The 24,674-nt window shown below is 41.3% G+C and overlaps 1 long non-coding RNA gene across 1 annotated transcript; it reads right to left on the bottom strand.

Annotated features, from left to right (window-relative positions):
• Positions 1-219: 219 nt before the first annotated feature.
• On the bottom strand, positions 220-23,160 carry LOC125149655 (uncharacterized). Its single transcript, XR_007145996.1, has 4 exons — positions 22,957-23,160; positions 6,123-6,253; positions 1,299-1,408; positions 220-1,122 (listed from the first exon to the last, which is right to left on the bottom strand). It is a non-coding gene; the product is annotated as an uncharacterized LOC125149655 (long non-coding RNA).
• Between the last annotated feature and the right edge of the window lie 1,514 nt (positions 23,161-24,674).

Below are 24,674 nucleotides of genomic sequence, written 5' to 3'. Positions count from 1 at the left end.
AAGACGCAAAGGCCTCTTTTCATTTTGCATGATTTGGTCTCTTTTAGTCCAAGCTAGCAAATAGCATGTTTGCTACTATGAATCTCTTACCTTTTTTAGTTTTCTATAAATAGTACTGGATTTCATGCCGTGTTGTAGCAAAGCGACCCTCCCAAGTCCTTTTGAGATCAGCTTTTCGCTTCAGGTTTCCTGTGAAGCTCTTATATGACAATGCCTTTAAAATTCGTCTACTCTTGGGGCTCCTGGCTGGCTCAGTTGGTAGAGCATGTGACACTTGATCTCTGGGTGCTGAGTGTAAGCCCCATGTCGGGTGTGGAACCTACTTAAAAAAAAATCTTATAGTCTTAAGATCCCTAAAGAAATTGGAGGCATACCTTAAATCTTTCTGTTTTCCTGGTAGCACCTGGATTTTCTCGTAACCCAAAAGCCATTTCTTCATGTTGGCATTGACAGTTCCACATGTAGAGAGGTTGTAAATGAGAAACAGACACTTGAACCCAGTAAGTCCTGGTTCCTTTCAGTTGCATAGTCTTTCTTTAGTTTCTCTTTCCTATCCGTTTTACTTTCAGGTATTTTGTAGCATGACTTCCCTTTCCTCCAGTGTCATTTTCTTCACTTGCTTAGAAACCCTTGCTGTCAGCCTCTTCACAGGCCATCAGGCTTCCACTAAGAGTCTCATGGAGGCCCTTTTTGGGTCTCTTATGCTTTTCTACATCTTTCCAGGTTCCACCTATCTCCTGGTTTAAAGGAAGTTTAGTTTTAGGTTTTTTTCAATAGCAACACACCGTTTTTAGTATCAGTATCTGTGATAGTAATTTACTGCTGCATAATAAGCCACCTCAAAGCCTAGTAGTTCAAAACAGCATTTATCTTGTTCACCAATCTTTTGTTTAGGCAAAGCAGAGTAGGGCAACTCATTTCTTCTTCATTTGGCATCAGCTGGCATAACTGGAAGCTGGAGACTAGAATCATCTAAAGGCTTGTTCATGCACGTGTTTGGCTGTTGAGGCTGGCCTTTCGTTAGGACGTTGGCTAGTCTCAGCTGGAGTATCTACATGAAGACTCACTAGGTAGCCTGGGATTCCTCACAACGTGGTGGCTGGGTTCTGAGGGTGAGATTCCCTAAAGAAAGAAAGTCAGATGGAAGCTGTATCACATTTTCCAAGCTGGCCTTAAAAATCACAGAAGTTCTGCATATTCTGTTCACTAGAAACCAGTTACTGAAGCTAGCATATATTTAAGAGGAGGGATTTTCACAGAAGTATCAACAAATTTATAAAACGACCACATCCACTCACCTTGTCTTACCATTCATATATAATGGATGGAAGACCTTTCCAACTCAGCATCACTGAAACTCCAGCCGGTTTTGTTGTGGTTGTTGTTGTTTAGTATGATCTCTTATTTTCTAGAAAGTAAAGGATTACAAGATAAGAGTATTGAATTAATTCCAAACTATAGTGTTTTATTCATGCAGGCTGATGTCCTTACAACAGAACTGGAAACTACATCTTCAAAATGTCTACACCGGGATGCAAAAAATCAACTTCTTCAACAAGAGTTATCAATGAAAACTTTCGAAGAAGAAAGTGAAAAACTAGAGAGCAGTAACAAGAAGTTACAACAAGAAGTAGTAAAATTGAAACATTTTATGGAAATAAATATGGTAGAACGCGGTGAAGTGGAACGGTATAAAAGGGAGATTGAAGAAAGAGCACGACTGAACATATTACAAAAATTACACGAAGTCAACCTGTTTTTACAGGTTAATTGATCTGTAATGTGCTTTCATTCATTTCACTGCAAATTACATTTTGGATAGATGTATGTGTTTCCTCTACTTGCTTTATGGTAATTTGTAGATTTATGGAGGCATTTGTTCCTCCCTTTAAAGATTTCAGTTTTCATCATTGTTCCTACTAAATCGAGAGGATAAGAAAAAATGATGATTTAAACAACTACTCTCACTATGAAGAGGAAAAGAAAAATTATGATTTAAAAATTGCACTGTACTTGGATTATTCTTAAGTTTATTGTTGACTTTTAAATTTTTCAATGATTCTATTATTTGAATTATCAGATTGCGTGAATACTAATACAAGAATGATTGAACTTTAATTTTATAAATCCTATTTAATTCAGTTGACATTGATGATAAATATTTTACACTTGAGCTTTTTTTTCATTTAAAATTGCTCTCTGAATCATTGACTCAGAACTAAAGGAAACAGGTATAATTAATTATTCAGATTATAGCTATTTAAAAACTATCCTGTTAATTTGCTTTAGGCACAAGAAGCAGCTCCAGAAAACTTGGACCAGTTAAGAGAAAATGCTCATGCTTCAACGAGAAGTCAAATGGAACTTAGAATTAAAGATCTGGAATCTCAGGTCTCTACAGTGAAGACCTTTCAAGATTCTACTAAAACAGAGTTGGAAACCTACAGGCAACTCTACCTAGAAGAATTAAAAGTTAGAAAGTCCTTGAGAAATGAGCTGAACATTTAAGCCAAAACAGAATCATAGCCAAGAAATTTAGCTTATTCATTTGCCTCTAAAGCATAATTTCTGTGGAGCCAAGATCATGAGATGAGTAGGAAGTGAAAGCCAAGTAGATCGTGTAATTTTGGAAAATGATGTTTCTAAGTGAACTTACCTTTGAAATGTTAGTCCAGGACAGTTTGCATCCCTCCTCTTCTTTTTGGTTTTACAGGACCTCTTCTCCCACCCCACCCCACCCCCCCGCACCCCCCACCCTGTATATTTTCCATTGATCGGATCTGCTAGTCTTTAAGTGCATTGAAGCTTTCTCATTTAGAAGCATATTATTATAAAACTGCTTGTCAGAAGTACCCTAAATAGAAGTGTCTATGAGTTCATTTTTGGAAGGTGACATCTTTAACCTAAAAAGTCAAGTACTACTATTTCTCATCCTGGCAGCTTGGTACATTTATTCTCTTGATTGTGAACTTTGGTATTATTACTAGAGTGGGCCTTGAGACAAACTATCCTTTATGGTTTTTCTACTTTACATAATGGCATACATGTGAAATACAGAAAGACTCACACAGGGCTGAAGAGGAGTATAGTTCCCAAAGTAGCTAAAAAGAGCACTATGGTGAGAGGGTGGTATGTGGAAGACTGAAGACAGAAAGGGCAGATTCTGCCTCCAGTGCCTTGGTAACTGTTATAAGCTAATTGCCTCTGTAGCTGTTTTAGTTCTTTCTGTCACACGTCTGCCATCTACTCCCCTACAGATTGTTGGTCTCAGTGATTCTTCAGTGTCAAATGCTCAGTTTCTTTGAGATAGTAAGTGAAATGTACAAGAGTGGTGAAAGCAAACGCTTGAAAATGTCTTTGAGGGATGGTTTATTTTTAGATCTGTAAACAGGTTTACTAAATATAAATGTGTATATATACTGGCATCCTGAAGGATGTCAGTACAGCCATTCCAGAGACAGCATTATTCGTTAAGCCATGTACATCACTGATAGCCACTTCTCTCCCTTCCCTAATTTGAATTGTTAGTTAGGGATCCCCTTGGAAACATAAGTATTTCTTTAGAACAATTTTAAAAGTATAATTTTAGATAGTAGGTGTGCTCTGTCACATGTTCAGTGTTAAAACACTGTTCAATGGCAAATGCTATTGACTATTATGGAAACTTAAAAAGATGTAAGTCATTTAGGAATGATTTAGGGAAAAAGAAAATGTATTTGTGTTTTTTAATCTTCACAGGACTAATGAGAGACTGTCAGAGAGCAATACAAAACTTCTTGCGGAGAGACAGCAGCATCAAACTTCACTTAGGACTCTTACTATGAGCCCAAGCCTGGAAACACCTTATTGTGGACATTTTGAAAATAATTTAGTGCTCAATGGAAACCTTACTCCAAGAGGAAAATTAGTGATTCCTACCTAAACCCAGGGCCGTCATATGCCTACTGGGAGACTTCCTTGTGGAAGGTTAGTTATATTATCTGTTTTACTTTGGGTTTCAGATATCTGATATAATTGTTGCTTTTAATTTGGTGAATTTCTGAGTTGTTTAAGTAACTAATACATACGAAGTAAAAGTCATAATTATATGTGCTAAGAAAGAACTGGGGTAAATTTTATATATATATATTTAGTCCCTTGATCTCTCATTTCCAAGAGATACTTATTTTTATTTTATGTTAGAGAGAGAATGAGTGAGTGCATGCAGGGGAGGGGCAAAAAGAGAGGGAGAAAGAGAATCCCAAGCAGGTTTCATGCTCAGCACTGAGCCGAATGTGGGGCTCAGTCTCAAAACCATGAGATCATGACCTGAATCAAAATCAAGATTTGGACACTGAAAACAACTGAGCCACCCAGGTGCGCCACAAGAGACACCTAGTATTAACTGTATTCAATAAATATAACTAAACTGACCCATGTTAAATTTCTTGAAAAGCTTTCATTTAAATTTGATTTTAGAAAGTAAATGTTATTGCCTGTTGACCACAGGTACACTTAGATGCTTGGACTTATTTTCGGTTGGCAGTGGTTCATAAACATTTGAAGGTTTTGCTATCATCCAGTTTTTGCACCCCTGTATGTCAGTGAATGATCGTCCTCCAAACACTTAACGACATATGAATGATTACTATTTAAAAGAATCCAAGGGGGTGCCTGGGTGGCTCAGTCATTTCAGCGTCTCTTGATCTCAGCTCAGGTTTTGATCTCAGGGTCATGAGTTCAAGTCCTGCATTGGGCTCTACACTAAGCATGGAGGCTACTTTAAACAAAAAAAAGAATCCACGGTAATTCCTTTTTATGAATTAAATCAACTTTCAACTCTAAAAATGTTAATTTCTCTTTTAAGTTAAAATTTTGCTATTTTCTGGGGCGCCTGGGTGGCGCAGTCGGTTAAGCGTCCGACTTCAGCCAGGTCACGATCTCGCGGTCCGTGAGTTCGAGCCCCGCATCGGGCTCTGGGCTGATGGCTCAGAGCCTGGAGCCTGTTTCCGATTCTGTGTTTCCCTCTCTCTCTGCCCCTCCCCCGTTCATGCTCTGTCTCTCTCTGTCCCAAAAACGGATAAACGTTGAAAAAAAAAAAATTTTGCTATTTTCTTACATGAGAATACATCTTTAATTGCTTTCTTATCGCACTCTTTATTCTTTTTTTTTTTTTACTTATAGCACCTCTGTTTCAATTTTTATAAAATATCTTGCTGAGCGATTGTAGAGCATTTTATAAATAGCTAAATCAAGCAAATATGTGAATTTTTAAAATGAAGCTTTTATTTCTTCAAATGAGTTCTTTGCCCCTTTCTCTTTTCTTTTTCTGGAACCCCTTGAATGCAAGTATTACACTGGATGTTGTCCCACAGGTCCCTTAACCTAGTCTCATTTTTAAAGTTCTTTTTTCTTTTTGTTTTTCAGTTTGGATGATTTCTACTACCCTGTCGTGCAAATTGTTGATCTGTTCTTCTGCATCTTCTCTGCTGTTGATTCCCTCTAGTGTATTTGTCATTTCTGTTATTGTATCTTTCAGCTCTGATTGGTTCTTTTTTATATTTTCTATCTCTTTGTTGATGTTATCACTGGATCCATTCATATTCTTCCCAAGTTCACTGAGCATTTTATGACCTTTACCTTGAACTCATCACTTATCTGTTTTTTTTTCTTAGTTTTGTTAGTTTTTTTTTCCTTAGGTTTTGTCATGTTCTTTCATTTGGAAGGTATTCCTCGTGTGCTCAGTTTGTCTGACTTTCTATGTTTGTTTCTAAAATGGTTTCTTTCAACTTTTTCTCTGAGTGGGCATTGCTTTTGAACAATGTACATTAGTTATGAAGTCAAGGAAGAAGAGAGTGTTTCTGTAAGTGTTGTCTAGTCATTTTTCTTGGTGGAGCTGTGACAGGTGACACTGGGTAGGTGACAAGTATCACTGCTCTTCTCTTTCTAAATTCAGAACACAGGAGACAGGGATATGGAGAGAAATTTAGTAGCTTTATTACTAATACACACTAACAAATTGGAGGATATGATTTAGGTTATGTTAGCCACATTGGGCTTCCTCCCAAATTGGGCACTTCCCCACACAGTTGTCAATTGAGGAAACAAATGCTTGACACCCACTCCGGGGGCAGGGTGCTTACCACAGAGCTGAGAGCAGACCCAAATTCATGTTACTGTGGGCAGGCACATCTTTTCAAAGAGGAGACTCAGAAACACATAAACACTGCTTAGCTCCTTCTCCCAAATTCACCCGTTAGGTAAGTCTCCCTTCCTGTCGGGAGGGAGAGAGAGATAAGTCCAAATGTGAGAAGTGAAGGTTCACCAATTATTTCTGACTGGATTTCAATTATAAATAAAGTGAATTGTGTCTTTTGTGCATACCAAATGATGAGAGGTTAGACAGAAGCATGCTAGATGGGAAAGAGAAATCTGTTGGGTTTTTAATTTTGCTATAAATAACCACACCATGGGTTCACTCATTTGATTGATTTTGATAAACCAAATTTTCTTTGGAAGAAATAAATCATTCTTTCAGGAAGAATTTCCTCAGTTTCAGCTTGATTCACCTAAAGATTTTCTCTCTCAAGTTCTTTGTCCTGTGGTTTAAAAAAGTTGTGCTTAAAAATTGACTGCTACTAAAAGAAGTTAACATAATTTCTGTTCCTTTATTTTTATTTATGACTTTAAAATTTGTAGAGAGCTACTATTGTGTGCCTCATACCTAAACATTATTGAGCCACATGACAAAGTTTTATGTATTCATTTTCTCTGAGTTATACTTAAAATATACATCTTTTTCCTGACTATGAGGAAGTAACTGGCATAGAACTCTAGGCTTGGTAAGACCAGAAGTGTATTCCTGGTCTGCATCTAGTTGGTTTCATGACCTCAGGCAAAGTACACTGTCTCTGAGCCATTTTGGCTATTATGCAAAATTCGGGATTTTGACTAAATTAGTGACTTTTATACCTTCAACATAATTTTTTTCAAAGAATTCAATGTAATTTTTTTTTTGCATTAAACTGTATTGTGTAAAACAGAGAGAAGTAGAGCTGTCTAACTAAAGGAAGTTGGAGACTATGGCTGTGACTTCCTTGTCCTTCAATCCTGCAGTGTCCCCATCCTAATCTTAGATTTCTATGGGCCATATTTGAATGCTAACAGTAATGAGAAAATCCTTCTAATTAAAAATTCTTTAAAAATGTTCTTTGAATTAAAATTTGCTGATATATAGTTTTTCTGTGTATAATTTTCTCACCCTCTTATATTTCTGATAAATGGAAAGGTATACATAAAAGTACCCATGTGTCCTTTTTCATGGACTTGAAAGCTATTTTCACCATCGAAACAGTTTCTACCTAGAAATAAACATAAAGGTCACAGAGGTAAATATTTAGGAAAAGAGCTTTTGGGGAAAAGATGCAACATTACCTTGGTAGTTCTTTAAATCATGTCATGTAAAAAACGTGGTTTATATTTTATATCGTATATATTAGTGTTAATATAAAAATGTTTGAATAAAACCTCCCATCACCTGGGATTGAGTTATTAACTTTATAAGTCTGGTATGGTAATGTCCCATTCATTTTATAAGGCCTGAATTTTATAATGTCCCATTCATTTTATAAGGCCTGCAAAAAAGTGTTATGGTTCCTCAAAAACTTAAAAATAGATATTCATTAATTCCACTACTGCGTATTTACCCAAAGAAAATGAAAACACTAATTTGAAAAATTGTGTGCATCCCTATGTTTATTGAAACATTGTTTGCAATAACCAAAATATGGCAGCAACCTAAGTGTCCATCGATAGATGAATGGATAAAGATGTGTAATATGTATACAACGAAATCTACCTCAGCTATGAAAAAGAATGAGATCTTGCCATTTGTGACATTGATAGACCTAGAGGGTATTATACTAGGTGAAATAAATTGGAGAAAGACAAATAAATACCATCTGATTTCACTTACATGTGGAATATAAAAAAACAAACAAGTCAACAAACAGAATCATAACTACAGAGGACACATTGGTGGTTGGTAGAGGGGAGGTGGGTAGAGAGTAAGGACAAAATAGGTGAAGAGGAGGAAGAGGTACAAATTCCAGTTATAAAATAGGTAAGTCACAGGAATGAAGAACACAGCATATGAAATATCAATAATATTGTATTAATGTTGTATGGTGACAGAAGGTAACTACATGTACGGTAATGCGCATAGCATAGTGTCTACAATTGTCCAATCTGAATTTTATACTGAAATGAGTGTAACATTGTCTGTCAACTCTACTTCAATTAAAAAAAGGTATTAGGGAAAACAGTCTCTGAAAATATTGGGAAACATGTCAGCCAAAACATTTGTCCTCACACCTACATTTGTAAAGACATTGGAATCCTTATCACCAGTGTTGATTATGTTCAGTACGCTATTTTGGAGCCCATTTGGGGCACTCAGGGAGAGGCTACTTTGTATAAGAAAGATCTAAATAAGAACATTCTAGATAGGAACAGTTGTAATATACAGTTGACCCTTGACCAACATGGTGTCGAACTGTGCGGGTCTACTTTACTTACACATGGATTATTTTTGGATACTGTATAGTACTGTAAGTGTATTTCCTCTTCCTTCTGTTTTTCTCAATGTCATTTTTTTGCCCTGGCTTATTCTACTGTACAAAACATGTACGAATCAACTGTTTTATGTTACCGGTAACGCTTCCGGGCAAAGTAGGCTATTAGTAATTAAGTTTTGGGGGGATGAAAAATTATATGCAGGTTTTTGACTGCACCCCAACCCCTGTGTTATTCAAGGGTCACCTGTAGTTGGAAATATTCATACACATTTCATAAATAGATAACCATAACTTTAATAAGTCAAGTGTTTCCAAACTTGGTCCTAATTTGTACAAAGGAAACAAAGTTACAATTGAAAATTGTATATTGTTTTCCTTATCTCTAATTGAGAAAGTTATAAATCAGAAGCTAAGTTTGAAAACTGTTGTAACCCTTTATTCTTCCTTTCTTCAAAGAGATTTTCTGAAATCTTTGTGTGCATATGAAAAGTAGTGTTTTAGTCATAATACAGATAACAAAATATTACTCAAATTTTTGCCAGTAGAATTTCCACATGACCGTATGACAGTGCCACTTTCTTCATTTTATATGTATTTAAGAGTCAGTCCTGAAAAATTAATAGCAAAAACATTCCTTCATATTTTGTTTTTCTAAAAGTGAAAGAATGGAAAGCCCAATTTAAGGAACAATTCATTAAGGTAAAAAACTGATTAAACTTTCATAAATGGCAGGTTTTCTAATCATTTCCAAGTAATAATTCAGTATACAATATGATTCTTGTTTAAACTTTTTTGTACCAGTAAGATCAAACATCACCTTTCAGAGATTATACACATTCAATAGATCAATATTAATTGTGCTTTTTATCAGATTCACTTAAATGGCATTATATATAATATACACATATTATATATATGTATGTATATATACACACACACATATACACATATATATACGTGTGTGTCTATGTATATCTAAAACTAACAAAAAATAGGTAAGAATTTAATTCATATGATTGTCTTTCTATGTAAGCAATCCCTAACTTTGGTTTAATGTCTACAAGTATTGTTTCAAGACCACATGTCTTAAGCTATATGTAATTTCTACAATGTCTTTTGTTTACCTTACACATTCTAAATAATATTTGACTTATTTCAGATGCAGTGGGAGTTGGATAAAGGAGTACCAGAGCACCAGAAGAAGGTATGTTGCCAAAACTGTATGAAGTTAGATATTGATTTCTGAAATAAACTATAAATAGTAAATGGCATCCCTTTCCATTGTTTGGATAATGGATACTGCATTTACATTTTTTTGGTAAATATCTAATAAAAAATGTAAAAGCATGAGCATAATGAAGAACACTCTTCTTCCTCATTTAGTCCTCATGTTTCATAGCTCTTTTAAAATCTCCCAAAAGTCTAGGGGCACCCAGGTGGCTCAGTCAGTTGGGCGACTGATTTCAGCTCAGGTGGGTTCAGACCCTACAGAGGGCTCTGTGCTGAAAGCTCGGAGCCTGGAGCCTGCTTCAGATTCTGGGTCTCCCTCTCTCTGTGCCCCTGCCTGCTTGTGGTTTGTTTCTCTCTCAAAAATAAATAAATGTTAAAGAAGTTTTTTCAATCTCCTTAAGTCTATATATCTGTTATTATTTCTGGCGATAATCTTCCTTCACTGGTGCCATCCCTGTGGAACTGTCAACCTGCACAAGTCTCAGAAAAGGTGTGCTTTATCAAATTGTTTCTGCTAGTGATAGAAGACCCAAAAAGCCAAAGTCGTCTTGGTAATGCTTGGTTAAGTAATTAGAGGTCATATAGCTGTCACTTGACAGGTAACGGGTTTCAATCTTCACACATTGACTTTGTCATTGCTTTTGCCCTTGGGTAAAACTTCAAATTCCTTAGCATGGAATGAAAACACCCAAATCAGTTTGCTTCTTGCCAGATTATTCAGCCTTGTCTCACTATTTGCCCTACTCTGCTCCTTTGCTCTGGCACCTTCTCAAACTAAACTACTCATAATTGAACAAGTGTTCTTCCTCACATCTAGCTCTTTGTATGTGCTTCTTCCCTCTACCTAGCATACTATTTCCTTGTCCAGGTGTCAGCTTACATATCATCTTCACCAAAAAGCAGACAATATTGACGCAAAACTGGGATGTCCCTTCTATATGTTCCAGTAGTGCTGTGTCTTATAGCTGTCACTTACATCTGTATATCAAGTAAGATCCTGTTCAGAAATGTTTGGAAGTGCTTGTTTGATTTTTAAGTTTATAGTTTATGATTGTTCAGGGTGGTCTATGTCCTCATCTTGTAATTTCACTTTGTAATGAAAAAAACAGAAACTCTGATATTTATCCACAATAGCAATTAATTCAGTGTGCAACCCTGAGCAAAATATATTTAATACTAATCTTGGGTTTCATATTGCAGTTATACGTAGTTATTTTTCAATTTTCTTGACACCTTTTCATAAAGGCCCCAACTTTTTTTCTTTTTCTTTTCTTTTCTTTCTTTTTTTAAGGAATTTTAATGAAAAGTATTTTAGAGAAAGAAGATAATTCTTTCTTTTCCTTTTCAGCTGCTACCGAATTTGAACGAGGATCCTATAGAACTCCTTTAGTATCTACGGATGATTCAATTCTAAATCAAGATACAGTATGGGAAGCATCACGAGAATATGTACAGATTTTGAACAAAAATTATCTGATTTGAAAATTAAATAGAAAAAATTTACTGGGTGCTTACAAAACATTGTCATTGTTTCCCAATTGAACACACTGGAAAAATCTTGATTATAGGAAAATGTTTTTGTGTCCTATGTGTGTAATGAAAATATGTATATTTTAAACTATGTTTCTTGGCATCTCATTAACTTTTAAGCACATTTTGTACGTGGAAACCAGCACTAGAGGGTTTGACATACATCAGACTGTTCCACTGCCTGCTGTTTGAACAGCACCCAAAAAACAAAGTTGTCATGAATACTTCAGTAGTGTCCATGGACACTACATTTGTATTTTCCAATTTTTATCACTATATGTGGGCCTAAGGATTTAGATGTTAGTTTGATGTATTCCTGCTATGGCCAATGTTTGTACATATTAAAATTTTTTATAGTGCCATAAAACCTATTTATAATTTTAATTGTAAAAACTGATTCATAACTCTTTCCACATGGAGAAATAAGATTTGCCTAAGGCTTTTCACCTTTTCTATTTATTTTTTTAGTTAGTTATTTTTGATTTGCTTTTTGGAAACAAATTTAGAGAAAAGAAAAAAATAGAGAAACAAAAAAAAAACTCCCCCCCCCTCCCCAGAGCCATTTGCAAGTAAATTGCTAAAGGGATGCCTGATTCCTGTGGCATTTAAATCCTACAAGTCAGTACATTCCACATAACTACCCTACAACCTTCACAATCACAACACTAACTCTAATACACTTGTCACTCGAACAATGGGGTTAAAGGCTCTGACCCCTGCCCCCCACAGTCAAAAAGCCATGAACAACTTTTGACCCTCAAACCACTGCTACTACCATAGATATTTTTGTATATGATATGTATCGTACTATATTCTTAAAATAAAGTAAGCTACAGAAAAAAATATCATGAAGAAAATTTTAAAAGAAAATATCTTTCCAGTACTGAAAAAAAAATCTTTGTGTAGTCAGTGCACCCATTAAAACTCTTTTGTTCAGGGGCGCCTGGGTGGCGCAGTCAGTTAAGCGTCCGACTTCAGCCAGGTCACGATCTCGCGGTCCGGGAGTTCGAGCCCCGCGTCAGGCTCTGGGCTGATGGCTCGGAGCCTGGAGTCTGTTTCCAATTCTGTGTCTCCCTCTCTCTCTGCCCCTCCCCTGTTCATGCTCTGTCTCTCTCTGTCCCCAAAATAAATAAACGTTGAGAAAAAAAATTAAAAAAGATAAAATAAATAAAAAATAAAACTCTTTTGTTCAAGGGTTCAGTATAATTCTATCATTTATTCCTCATAATTCTTTTTAAGTTTGGTCACTTATCTGTAGTATACGTAATACCAAGGAAGGTCATGATCAGAGCCATGTATTGAATTCAATTGTGTGTCTTAGTCTCTTTCACTCTAGAACAGTTCCTTTGTATTTCCTTGACTTTCATGACTTTTAACCTTTTGACAAGTAAATTCCAGTAATGTGGAATGTCTTTCAATGTGGATTTTTCTTGTTTCCTTACGATAAAATTCAGGTCATAGATATTTAGCAAGAGTATCACTCCAACCTACTCTTTTCATTGCATCCTATCATGTGACCTACAATTCTGATTTTCCCAATACTGGTGATGTTAATGTTGGCCACCGGAGGTAGTATCTGCCAGGTTTCTCGCCTGGAATGTTAACTTTCGACTTTCCAATTATTTAGTATTTTGTGGGGAAGTACTTTGAGACATGTACGTATCTCCTTTCTCAGACACCCTGTGCCAGGCCACCTCTTCTGCAGATGGTTTGCTCACCTGCAGGTTCTGAAAACCCACGATGGGCTATTCTTCCCCTGTGCAGATGCCTCCCCACCCTGTTCAGTCTGTGATACTTCATTATTCTAGATCATTCACTTTTCAGGGATGCTCTCACTTGAGCTCCAACACTGTGCAGGGTGACACTCCCACATGTAATGCCTTCCCCATTCTGTCTAAGCTCCAGCACCTCACTCTGGACCCCCACAACTCCATGCTGTTTCTAGGACTGGGAACTAAACTGTTGGGGATGAGAAAGAAGAAAGGAAGGAAGGGCTCCATAGGTCTTATTTAATCAACTTGGCAAGCTCTCCAAAGCCGATTCTCATTGGAATTGCATTGAATCTGCCAATAGCTTGTAAGGAAAGACATTTCTTATACTGATTTTTCCAAACTAGTATTTTAATTGTCTAAGCTTATTCCCCACAATATATTGTTTCTTACTCGAGTGTTTTATCTGCAGATTCCTTTGGATTTGGGGCATGCAGCAACATATAATTTATAAATAGTGGTATTTTCGTTTCTTTCCAATTCCTAGAACTTTCATTTTTTTCCTTTCCTACTACAAGAATGACGTTGAGTAAATGCGAGGATATTGAGTGTTCATGTCTTCTTGAAATTGCAACATGTAAAACTAGTTTTCTAGAACTATGTAGATAGTGGGTTTTTTTAAAGTGTATATCTTTTATCAGTATCTTAGTTTGCTCTTGCCGTTTACAACAGAGCACCATCAACACAGTGTCTTACAGCCACACATGTATCTCACATTTTATGGGTCAGAAGTTGAGCAATGGGTCCTTTGTTCAGGTTCTCACAAGGCTGTACCCAAGGTGTCCGCTAGACTGCGCATCCCCATTTGGGTGCTTCGATGGGGAAGAATCTGCTTCCAAGACCATTGCATTTGTTTTATTTTTTCAACGTTTTTTATTTATTTTTGGGGCAGAGACAGAGCATGAAAGGGGAGGGGCAGAAATGGAGACACAGAATCTGAAACAGGCTCCAGGCTCCAAGCCTTCAGCCCAGAGCCTGACGCGGGGCTCGAACTCACGGACAGCGAGATCATGACCTGGCTGAAGTCGGACGCTTAACCGGCTGCGCCACCCAGGGGCCCCGTGCATTTGTTTTTAAGAGAATTTCCTTGTGACTGTGTGACTGGACTCATTTCCACAGCTCTTTGCTAGTTGGAGGCTAGTTGGAGGCTTAGATCTGAAGCGTTCCCTGACACTTTTCCTAGTCCTTTTGGGCTGCTCTAACAAAATACCATAGGCTTATTAAAAAAATTTTATTTTTCACAGTTCTGGAGGCTGGGGAGTCCCAAATGAAGGCACAGGCAGATTCAGTGTCCAGCGACCGCCTGCTTCCTCGTTCATGGACGCTGGTCTTCCTGCTTGGCGCAGGGCCAAGGGAGCTCTCCCAGCCCTCCTTTATAAGGGCACAAATCCCATTCATGAGGGCTCCACCTTCATGACTTAATCACTTCCCAAATCCCCCACTTCTAAATAGTATCACGTTGAAAATTAAGATTTAACACATGAGTTTCGGTGAGTTGGGACACAATTATTCAGCCTAGAGCAAGGCTGTTCCTTGTTCGTGGCCACGTAGACTTCCTCGATATGGCCGTTTAGTTTAGGAGGCCAGCAAGGAGAATGTCACTTCAGAGAAGGCTCAGTCCTCCTTGAAGGGTGTTCACGTGATCAGATCAGGTTTGCCTAGCATAAGCCTCCTTATGGTTGACTCTGAATTAACTGAATTAATTATGTCTGCAACATTCCTTTACATTTGCCATATTCTAATAGCTAGAGTCAAGTCACAGATCTTAAGAGAAAAGAATTATAAAGAAAAGGTGACAACACTAAAGGGCAGATATTATGGAGTCACTTAGGGTCTTTCTGCCACAAGTATATTGAGGAAGTCCCCTTGTAATACTAGTTTTCTAAGTTCTGTCATGAATGAATATTGAATGTTAAGAGATGTTTATTTCACATCTGAGATAAGTTTTCTGTTTATTTTTGAGAGAGCTCAAGCAAGCCAGCAGGGGAGGGGCAGAGAGAGAGGGAGACAGGATCTGAAGCAAGCTCTGCGCTGACAGTGGCGAGCCCAATGCGAACCCCACGTGGGGCTGAAACTCACATACTGTGAGATCATGGCATGAGCCTAAGTTGGATGCTTAACCGTGGGAACTACCCAGGCACCCTGAAATAAGTTTTTAAAATATTTGTGAATGGGGGGAGGGGCCAAGATGTAGGAACAGCATGGAAGTTTTGTGTTTCCCATCCATGAAATACAGGCAGCCCAACACGAAACCATCCTACACACCTAGAACACTGATTGGAGGACTAACACAACTATCTGCACAACCTGAACCACAGATTTCAGCAAGAATTTACCCCAAAAGAAAGAGCATGAAGAAACAACAGCCAGGGATTTGAGCAACACAGATAGAAGGAAGATGTCTGACCCAGAATTTAGAATCACGATAAGAATATTAGCTGGGGTCCAAAATAGATTAGAACCCCTCTCTGCAGAGATAAAAGAAGTAAAAAATAGCCAGAATGAAATTAAAAATACTATAACTGAGCTGCAATCACGCATGGATGCAGTGGCGGCAAGGATGGACAAGGCAGAACAGAGAATCCGCGATATAGAGGAAAAACTTACAGAGAACAACAAAGCAGGAAAAAAGAGGGAGATTAAGGCAAAAGAGCATGATTTAAGCATTAGAGAAACCAGTGACTCATTAAAAAGAAACAATATCAGAATCATAGGGGTCCCAGAAGCGGAAGAGAAAGAAATAGGGGTATTAGGGTAATGTGAGCAAATCTTTGCAGAAAACATGTACAAAAGCTGGAGAAAGGCACAGACGTCAAAATCCAGGAAGCACAGAGAACCCCCATTAGATTCAACAAAAACCGACCATCAACAGGTATAACATAGTCAAATTCACAAAATACTCAGGCAAGGAGAGAATCATGAAAGCAGCAAGGGGAAAAAAAATATTCCCTAACCTAAAAGGGAGACAGATAAGGTTTGCAGCAGACCTACCCACAAGAACTTGGCAGGCCAGAAAGCAGTGGCGGGATATATTCAGTGTCCTGAATCAGAAAAATTTGCAGGGGCGCCTGGGTGGCTCAGTTGGTTAGGCATCCGATTTCGGCTCTGGTTGTGATCTCGCAGTCTGTGAGTTTGAGCCCCCCCTCGGGCTCTGTGCTGACAGCTCAGAGCCTGGATCCTGCTTCGGTTCTGTGTCTCCCTCTCTCTCTGCCCCTCTTCTGCTCATGCTCTGTCTCTCCTTCTCTCTGTGTCTGTCAAAAATAAACATTAAAAAATAAAATAAAAAATAAATGCTGCCAAGAATTCTTTATCCAGCAAGGCTGTCACTCAAAATAGGAGAGAGAAAAAGTTTCCCAAACAAAAATTAAAGGAATTTGTGACCACTAAACCAGCCCTGCAAGAAATTTTAAGGGGGACATTCTGAGGGAAAAAAAGATGAAAAAAATTACATATACATACATACATACATATACATATACATATATACATATACATATAAATGTATGCATATATATCTATATCTATCTATCTATATATACCAAAAGCAACAAAGATTAGAAAGGACGAAAGAACACCACCAGAAACTCCACGTCTACAAGCATCAAAATGGCAATAAATTCATATCTTTCAGTACTCACTCTAAATGTCAATAGTCTCAATGCTCCAAACAAAAGGCATAGGGTAGGGGCGCCTGGGTGGCGCAGTTAAGCGTCCGACTTCAGCCAGGTCACGATCTCGCGGTCCGGGAGTTCGAGCCCCGCGTCAGGCTCTGGGCTGATGGCTCAGAGCCTGGAGCCTGTTTCCAATTCTGTGTCTCCCTCTCTCTCTGCCCCTCCCCCGTTCATGCTTTGTCTCTGTCCCAAAAATAAATAAACGTTGAAAAAAAAAAGGCATAGGCTAACAGAATGGAAAGAAAACAAGGTCCATCTATAAGCTGTTTAGAGGAGACCCAGTTTAGACCTGAAGTCACCTTTAGATTGAAAATAAGGGGATGGAGAACCATCTATCATGCTAATTGTCAACAAAAGAAGCTAGAGTAGCCATACTTATATCAGACAATCTAGACTTTAAAATAAAGACTGTATCAAGAGATGCAGAAGGGCATTATGGCATAATCAAGGGGTCTATCCACCAAGAAGACCTAACAATTGTAAACATTTATGCGCCAAATGTGACAGCACCCAAATATGTAAATCCATTAATCACAATCATAAAGAAACTCATCGATAGTAATACCATAATAGTAGGAGACTTCAACACCCCACTCACAGCAATGGACCGATCATCTAATCAAAACAATCAACAAGGAAACAATGGCTTTGAGTGACACACTGGACCAGATGGACTTAACAGATATATTCAGAACATTTCATCCTAACCCAGCAGAATATACATCCTTCTCCAGTGCGCACGGAACGTTCTCCAGAATAGACCAAATACTGGGACATAAATCAGCCCTAAGTGAGTACAAAAAGATCGAGATAATCCCGTGCGTATTTTCAGACCGCAACACTATGAAACTCGAAATCAACCACAAGAAACAATTGGGAAAGGTAACACATACTTGGAGACTGAAGAACATCCTACTAAAGAATGAATGGGCCAACCAAGCAGTGAAAGAGGAAATTGAAAAGTATATGGAAGTCAATGAAAGGGATAATACCACAACCCAAAACCTCTGGGACGCAGCAAAGGTGGTAAATCCAGGCCTTCCTAAAGAAGGAAGAGAGATCTCAGATACACAACCTAACCTTATGCCTTAAGGAGCTGGAAAAAGAACAGCAAATAAAACCCCAAATCAGCAGAAGAGAGGAAATAATAAGGATTACAGCAGAAATTAATGCTATCGAAACAAACAAGTACCAAACAAAAAACCCTACAAAAATACCAGTTGAACAGATCAATCAAGCCAGAATCTGGTGCCTTGAAAGAATGAAAAAAATTGATAAACCACTAGCCAGTCTGGTAAAAATGAAAAAAAGGAAAAGACCAAAATAAATAAAATCAAGAATGAGAGAGGGGAGATCACAACCAACACAGCAGAAATAAAAACAATAATAAGAGAAGAGTATGAGCAATTCTATGCCAATCAAATGGGTAATCTGAAAGAAATGGACAAATTCCTAGAAACCTACACTACCAACACCGAAACAGGAAGAAATAGAACATTTGAACAGACACATAACCAGTCAGGAAATCGACTTAGTAATCAAAACTCTGCCAAAAAACAAGAGTCCAGGACCAGATGGCTTTCCAGGGGGATTCTCCCAAACATTTCAGGAAGAAATGTTCCAAAACATAGAAATGGAAGGAAAGCTTGCAAACTCTTTCCATGAAGCCAGCATTACCTTGATTCCAAAACCAGTCAGAGACCCCCACTAAAAAGGAGAACTATAGACCACTTTCCCTGAGGAACATGGATGCAAAAATTCTCAACAAGATATTAGCCAACCGGATCCAACAATACATGAAAAGTATTACTCACCACGACCAAGCGGGATTTATACCTGGGATGCGGGGCTGGCTCAATATCTGCAAAACAATTAAAGTGATTCATCACATCAAGAAAAGAAAGGGCAAGAACCATAGGACCCTCTCAATAGACGCAGAGAAAGCATTTGACAAAACACAGCATCCTTTCTTGATAAAACCCTCAAGAAAGTAGGCAGAGAAGGAGCATACCTCGAGATCCTAAAAGCCATATATGAACAACCCGACGCTAATATCATCCTCAGTGGGGACAAATGGGAGAGTTTCCCCCCTGAGGTCAGGAACAAGACAGGGATGTCCACTCTCGCCACTGTTACTCAACATAGTATTGGAAGTCTTAGCCTCTGCAATCACACAACACAAAGAAATAAAAGGCATCCACATCGGCCAGGAGGAAGTCAAACTTTCCCTCTTCACAGATGACACGACACTCTATACAGAAAACCCCAAAGATGCCACCACAAAACGGCTAGAATGGACTCATGAATTCGGCAAAGTTACAGGATATAAAATCGATGCGCAGAAATCGGTTGCATTACTATAAACCAACAATGAAGCAACAGAAAAAGAAATCAAGGAATCGATCCCATTTACAGTTGCACAAAAGCCACAAAATACGTAGGAATAAATCTAACCAAAGGGGTGTAAAATGTATATACTGAAAACTATAGAAAGCCTATGAAAAAACGGTAGAAGACACAAAACAATGGAAAAAGAGTCCATGCTCCTGGATAGGAAGAACAAATATTGTTGAAAGGTCGATACTACCCAAAGCAATCTACATGTTCAATGCAATCCCTATTAAAGTAACACCAGCATTCTTCACAGAGCTAGAACCTATACTCCTAAAATGTGTATGGAACCCGAAAAGGACCCAAAGAGCCAACGCAATTTTGAAAAAGAAAATCAAAGCAGGAGGCATCACAATCCCAGACTTCAAGCTATACTACAAGCTGTAATCATTAAGACGGTATGGTACTGGCACTAGAAAAGACAGATCAATGGAACAGAATACAGAACCCAGACATGGACCCACAAACCTATGGCCAACTGATCTTTCACAGAGCAGGAAAGACTATCCAGTGGTGTAAAGACAGTCTCTCCAGCAAGCGGTGCTGGGAAAACTGGACAGCGACATGCAGAAGAATGAACCTGGACCACGTTCTTACACCATACACAAAAATAAACTCAAAATGGATGGAAGACCTCAATGCAAGACAGGAAGCCATCAAAATCCTCGAGTTGAAAGCAGGCAAAACCCTCTTTCATCTTGGCCGCAGCAACTTATTCAACACGTCTCTGGAGGCAGGGGAAACAAAAGCAAAAATGAACTACTGGGACCTCATCAGACTAAAAGGCTTCTGCACAGCAAAGGAAACAATCGGCAAAATGAAAAGGCAACTGACAGAAGGGGAGAAGGTATTTGCAAATGACATATCAGATAAAGGGTTACTACCCAAAATCTACAAAGAACGTCTCACACTCAACACCCAAACAACAAATAATCCAGTGAAGAAATGGGCAAAAGCCATGAGTAAACACTTCTCCAAAGAAGACATCCAGATGGCCAACCGACACATGAAAAAATGCTCCACATCACTCATCATCAGGGAAATACAAATCAAAACCACACTGAGCTACCACCTTACGCCTGTCAGAATGGCTCACATTAACAACTCAGGCAAAAACAGATGTTGGCGAGGATGTGGAGAAGGAGGATCTCTTTTGCATTGTTGGTGGCAAAGCAAGCTGGTGCAGCCACTCTGGAAAACAATATGGAGTTTCCTCAAAATACGAAAAATAGAACTACCCAACGACCAAGCAATTGCACTACTAGGCATTTATCCACGAGATACAGGTGTGCTGTTTCGAAGGGACCCATTCACCCCATGTCTATAGCAGCACTATCAACAATAGCCAAAGTATGCAAAGGAGCCCAAATGTCCATCGATGGATGAAAGGATACAGAAAATGTGGTATCTAGATACAATGGAGTATTCCTCGGCAATCAAAAAGAATGAAATCTTGCCATATGCAACTACATGGATGGAACTGGAGGGTATTATGCTAAGTATAATTAGTCAGAGAAAGACAAAAATCATATGACTTCACTCGTATGAGGACTGTAAGAGACAAAACAGATGCACATAAGGGAAGGGAAACAAACATAATATAAAAACAGGGAGGGGGACAAAACAGAAGAGACCAACATGGAGAACAAACTGAGGGTTGCTGGAGGGGTAGGGAGAGGGGGGATGGGCAAAATGGGCAAGGGGCACTAAGGAATCTACTCCTAAAATCATTTTTTCACTCTATGCTAACTAATTTGCATGTAAATTCTAAAAAATAAAAAAGTAAAAAAGTAAAAATAAAAAAAACAAAAGTATTTGTTACTGTGGGGAATTACACTATTTGCTAATATTACACCAATTTTGCATTTCTCAGACTAACTGAATATAGTGATTTCATTCGGTTTTTATCATTATTTTATTTTATTTTTTTATGTTTATTTTTGAGAGAGAGACTGAGCATGAGCAGGGGAGGGGCAGAGAGAGAGGGAAATGCAGACTCTGAAGCAGGCTCCAGGCTCTGAGCTGTCAGCACAGAGCCCGACGCAGAGCTCAAACTCACGAACTTCAATATGACCTGAGCAGAAGTGGTCAGCCAAGTGAGCCACCCAGGTGCCCCTATTTTATTTTATTTGGGAGAGAGAGAGAGAGCACACAAGAGTGGGGGAGGGGGGCAGAGGGGGAGAGAGAGAGAGATTCTTAAGCAAGCTCCAGGCTCGATGCGGAGCCAGACACAGGAATCAATCCCTTAACCCTGGACTCCTGACCTGAGCAGAAATCAAGAGTCGCATGCTTAACCCATTGAGACACCCAGGCGCCCCTCGGGGCCTACATTTTCATTTGGCACTGGGCCCCACAAATTCTGTCACTGCAAAGTCCCCACCAGGCCACGTCCCCCCTCCCCTCGATCCCACCCACACACTAGTCTCCCTCAGAATGAAATGCAAACTCCTCTCTGGGCCCACAGACCCCGCCAAGCTGGTCCTCGAATCTTTGCTGCCCTCGCAGCCCTCGTCCACTGGGCTCCAGTCACAGTCCCCACCTTTCAGTCGCAGGGTGCTCCCAATGGCTACTGCTTGGCCTGGAATGTGGCTGCCTGCTCAGAGGGGCCTTCCTGGGCCTCCAGCTACAGTGGCTGTCCCCTGCCCGGGTCTTCTGCTCCCCAGCACTCACAGCGGAAGCTAGCCGCATCCTTGTTTACCTCTTCCTGGTCTGTCTCCCCCACCCACACCCTGGCGCTCAGAATGTCAACAGGAGAGCAGGGTCATCTTAAGCCTGTAAGCCTCACTCACACGTCACTGGTCCAGGTGGCTCCCTACCCCCTAGGACAAAGCCTGGCCGGGAGCAGTGCTCCCTAAACAACTGTTGTGTGACAACACAATTTGCCTGAGAAGTGATGACAGACTCTGAATGACAAGTACCTTCTAGTGTGGGGCGGCAGGCCCAGCCAGTGCGAGCCCAACCTGGCAGGGTGTTCTCCCCTGATCCCAAGCCCAGAGAACCCACCTCAGTGCCACTGAGATCAGCAAAGGGTGTTGGGCAGTGCCAGCCCCTCCCACCAGGCTCCCCCCTCCCCCAGGGGGACAATGTACAAAGGGCCACTTCAGCAAGGAGCTTCAGCTCCATCGCTAGCCCACAGGCCTGAGGTGGGGGACGGGGGGAGGGTGTGCCCCAGCCATCCTCTGTCCTCAGGGAGCCTGCTCTAGCACAGGGCCAGGAGGGTGAGAGATTCAAGCTGTAGTGCGGAGAGGCTTTGTTCCAGGACCTGCGCGCCTTGAGGAGTTGGGGGGGGGGGGGGAATGCCCTTGCACAGTGAGGGGATGAGACACATCAAAGCACAGGGTCGGCCTGCCTGGGCAGAGGGCGGTTCCCATGGACCCAGGCAGCAGGAGTGGAGTGGCGCTCCCCCATGTGGACAGGACACAGTTGCGAGGTGCAGCCCTGGCACTCAAGAGGCTAAAGTGCCTGTAGGGTTAAGGGAGAGAGAGGAGCAGACCTGGCAGGGTCTGGGCCAAGCTGGAGGGCAGAGGCCTGGGCACAGAGTCGGCTCCCATCCTGCCTGGTACCCTCCACCGCAAAACCAGCCACAAAGAACTCGCTCAAATAGTGCTTCCTGAAACCTGAGCTGATAACCTGAGATGTGACCATCCACCCAGCCTCCCAGTCCAGGACCCCGGCAGTCATCCTGAATCTGGCTTCTCGCTGACCTCGCACTCCCCATCGCCAGGCACGTCTCTTCCATGCCCAGGTACTTGTCCAACCCGGCCCTCTGTGCCACTGTCCCACACTGCCTGCGCCACCAGCCACGCTCACCTGAACAACAGCAGCAGCCTTGCCAGGGAAGGGGCTCCTGGCTTGAGCCCCACGAGCCAAGCAAAAGCCATATCTGATGCTGCCCCTCTCAGCATGGAACACCTGCTCCCAGGATAAAGTCCAAATCCTCTAGGAGGCTCCAAGTTTCTATGTCATCTTTCACTCCCTGCCCAGGGAGGCTCAGCTGAACTGCACTTCCCCCAGGCTGAGGAAGGACTGAGCTGCCTCACCCCACACTGGGCGGTGCTGCCCAACTCTCCTGGGGCCTCAGCACAGAGCCTGATGCAAAGGAGGCGCTGACCTTGGCCTGTTGAATGAAAAACGACACCCCCCCCCCCTCCGCTCCCAAATCCACACACCTGCACCTGCAGTCAGTGCTGCTGGGCTCTCAGAACTGGTCTGGGGTTCGAAAAAGTCTAGTCCTGCCTGGGCAAGGCACACCCCGATGAGGTGGTTCATGTACAGGAACTCGACGGGTCCCCCACAATGGGAGGGAAGTGGTGGAGAGCGGAGACACGGGGAAGGACTCCAGCCTTCCAAGCGCTCTGAGCAGGATGGCTGATGGTCCGGAGGAGACCCGGCAAGGAAGGAGGGGAAACGGGAAGGGATCTCGGTTCCCCCCTGGGTGTTCAGTGCCTGGCACCATGCCCGGCTGGTGCTGCCTCAAAGGATGGGCTGGAACCCTGGCTCCAACGCCCCCCGCCCCCAACTCTAGAATCCTGCTCTCTTGGAGGCAGAAAAGCGGGGGCTGGTAACGCCACTTCACAGGGATCTAGGGAAGTGACCAGGCTGCTCCTGGCCCAGCTCCTACAGCTCCAGCTCTCTGGGAGCCCGAGCAAGGTCGTCCACCTCCTTCAGGAGAGGTGGCCTGGAGCAGGTGCACCTAGGGAGCCTCCATGGAGCTGGAACAATGAGCCCTTTCTCCTTTCCCTTCCCAATCCACCTCTGCCCACCCCTGCCTTCGAGGGACCACGGCGCCGTCGGCTCAGGACCCGACCGTCTCCACCGGGGGACACTCAAGAAGCCTTCACCAAATGGCACAGGGCACCATGCAGGGCTGTAGGCACCGGGCCCCTGCTCCTTCATATGGAGCCGCCAGTCTGTTCTTGCTCCTCTGATTAGTCTTTTCCCTCTGCTAGATCCCGAGAGCATTCCAGAAAAGGGCCGCAAGTGCCCAAATGTCCCACTGAGTGTGAGAAAGAAGAGAAAGGAACAGCAGTGACCAGACCATCACCACAAGGGGACAGAGTCATTCAGGAGTCAGGTGGCCAGGGTCGAGGCCTTAGCCATGCCACTAGCTTGCCGGGAGAGCCTGAGCACCAGGTGAGGTGCTCCATCTTGTCCCACCGTCACGTGACCATTTCACAGAGGGGGAAACTGAGGCTTGGAGAGGGGACAGGACTCGCCCGATGTCAGGCAGCAGCGAGCTGTGGGGAGGTCCTGGCTCAGCAGAGACCACGTGTGTGCCACTGCAGCTCACCAATGCTCAAGGCCTCCCCGTTCCTGCTGGACTTCAGTTTCCCCCACTGACCACCAGGGGCACAGACTGGATCTTCCAGCTTCCGGCCGACTTGAGTGTTCCAGGTTCTAGAAGGCCCACATTCTAGGTCTGCTGCTCCATCTTCCTCCTCTAAGTTCCGTGATCCCACTTCTCTGGTCTGGATCACGGGGTTCTACTTTCCAGGTGCTGTGTTCTGGTGCTTGGTCCCCAAGTTCGC

The sequence above is a fragment of the Prionailurus viverrinus genome, chromosome D3 (genome assembly GCF_022837055.1).
Source record: "Prionailurus viverrinus isolate Anna chromosome D3, UM_Priviv_1.0, whole genome shotgun sequence".
NCBI classification, from domain to species: domain Eukaryota; kingdom Metazoa; phylum Chordata; class Mammalia; order Carnivora; family Felidae; genus Prionailurus; species Prionailurus viverrinus.
This window is presented reverse-complemented; position numbering and strand designations above follow the sequence as displayed.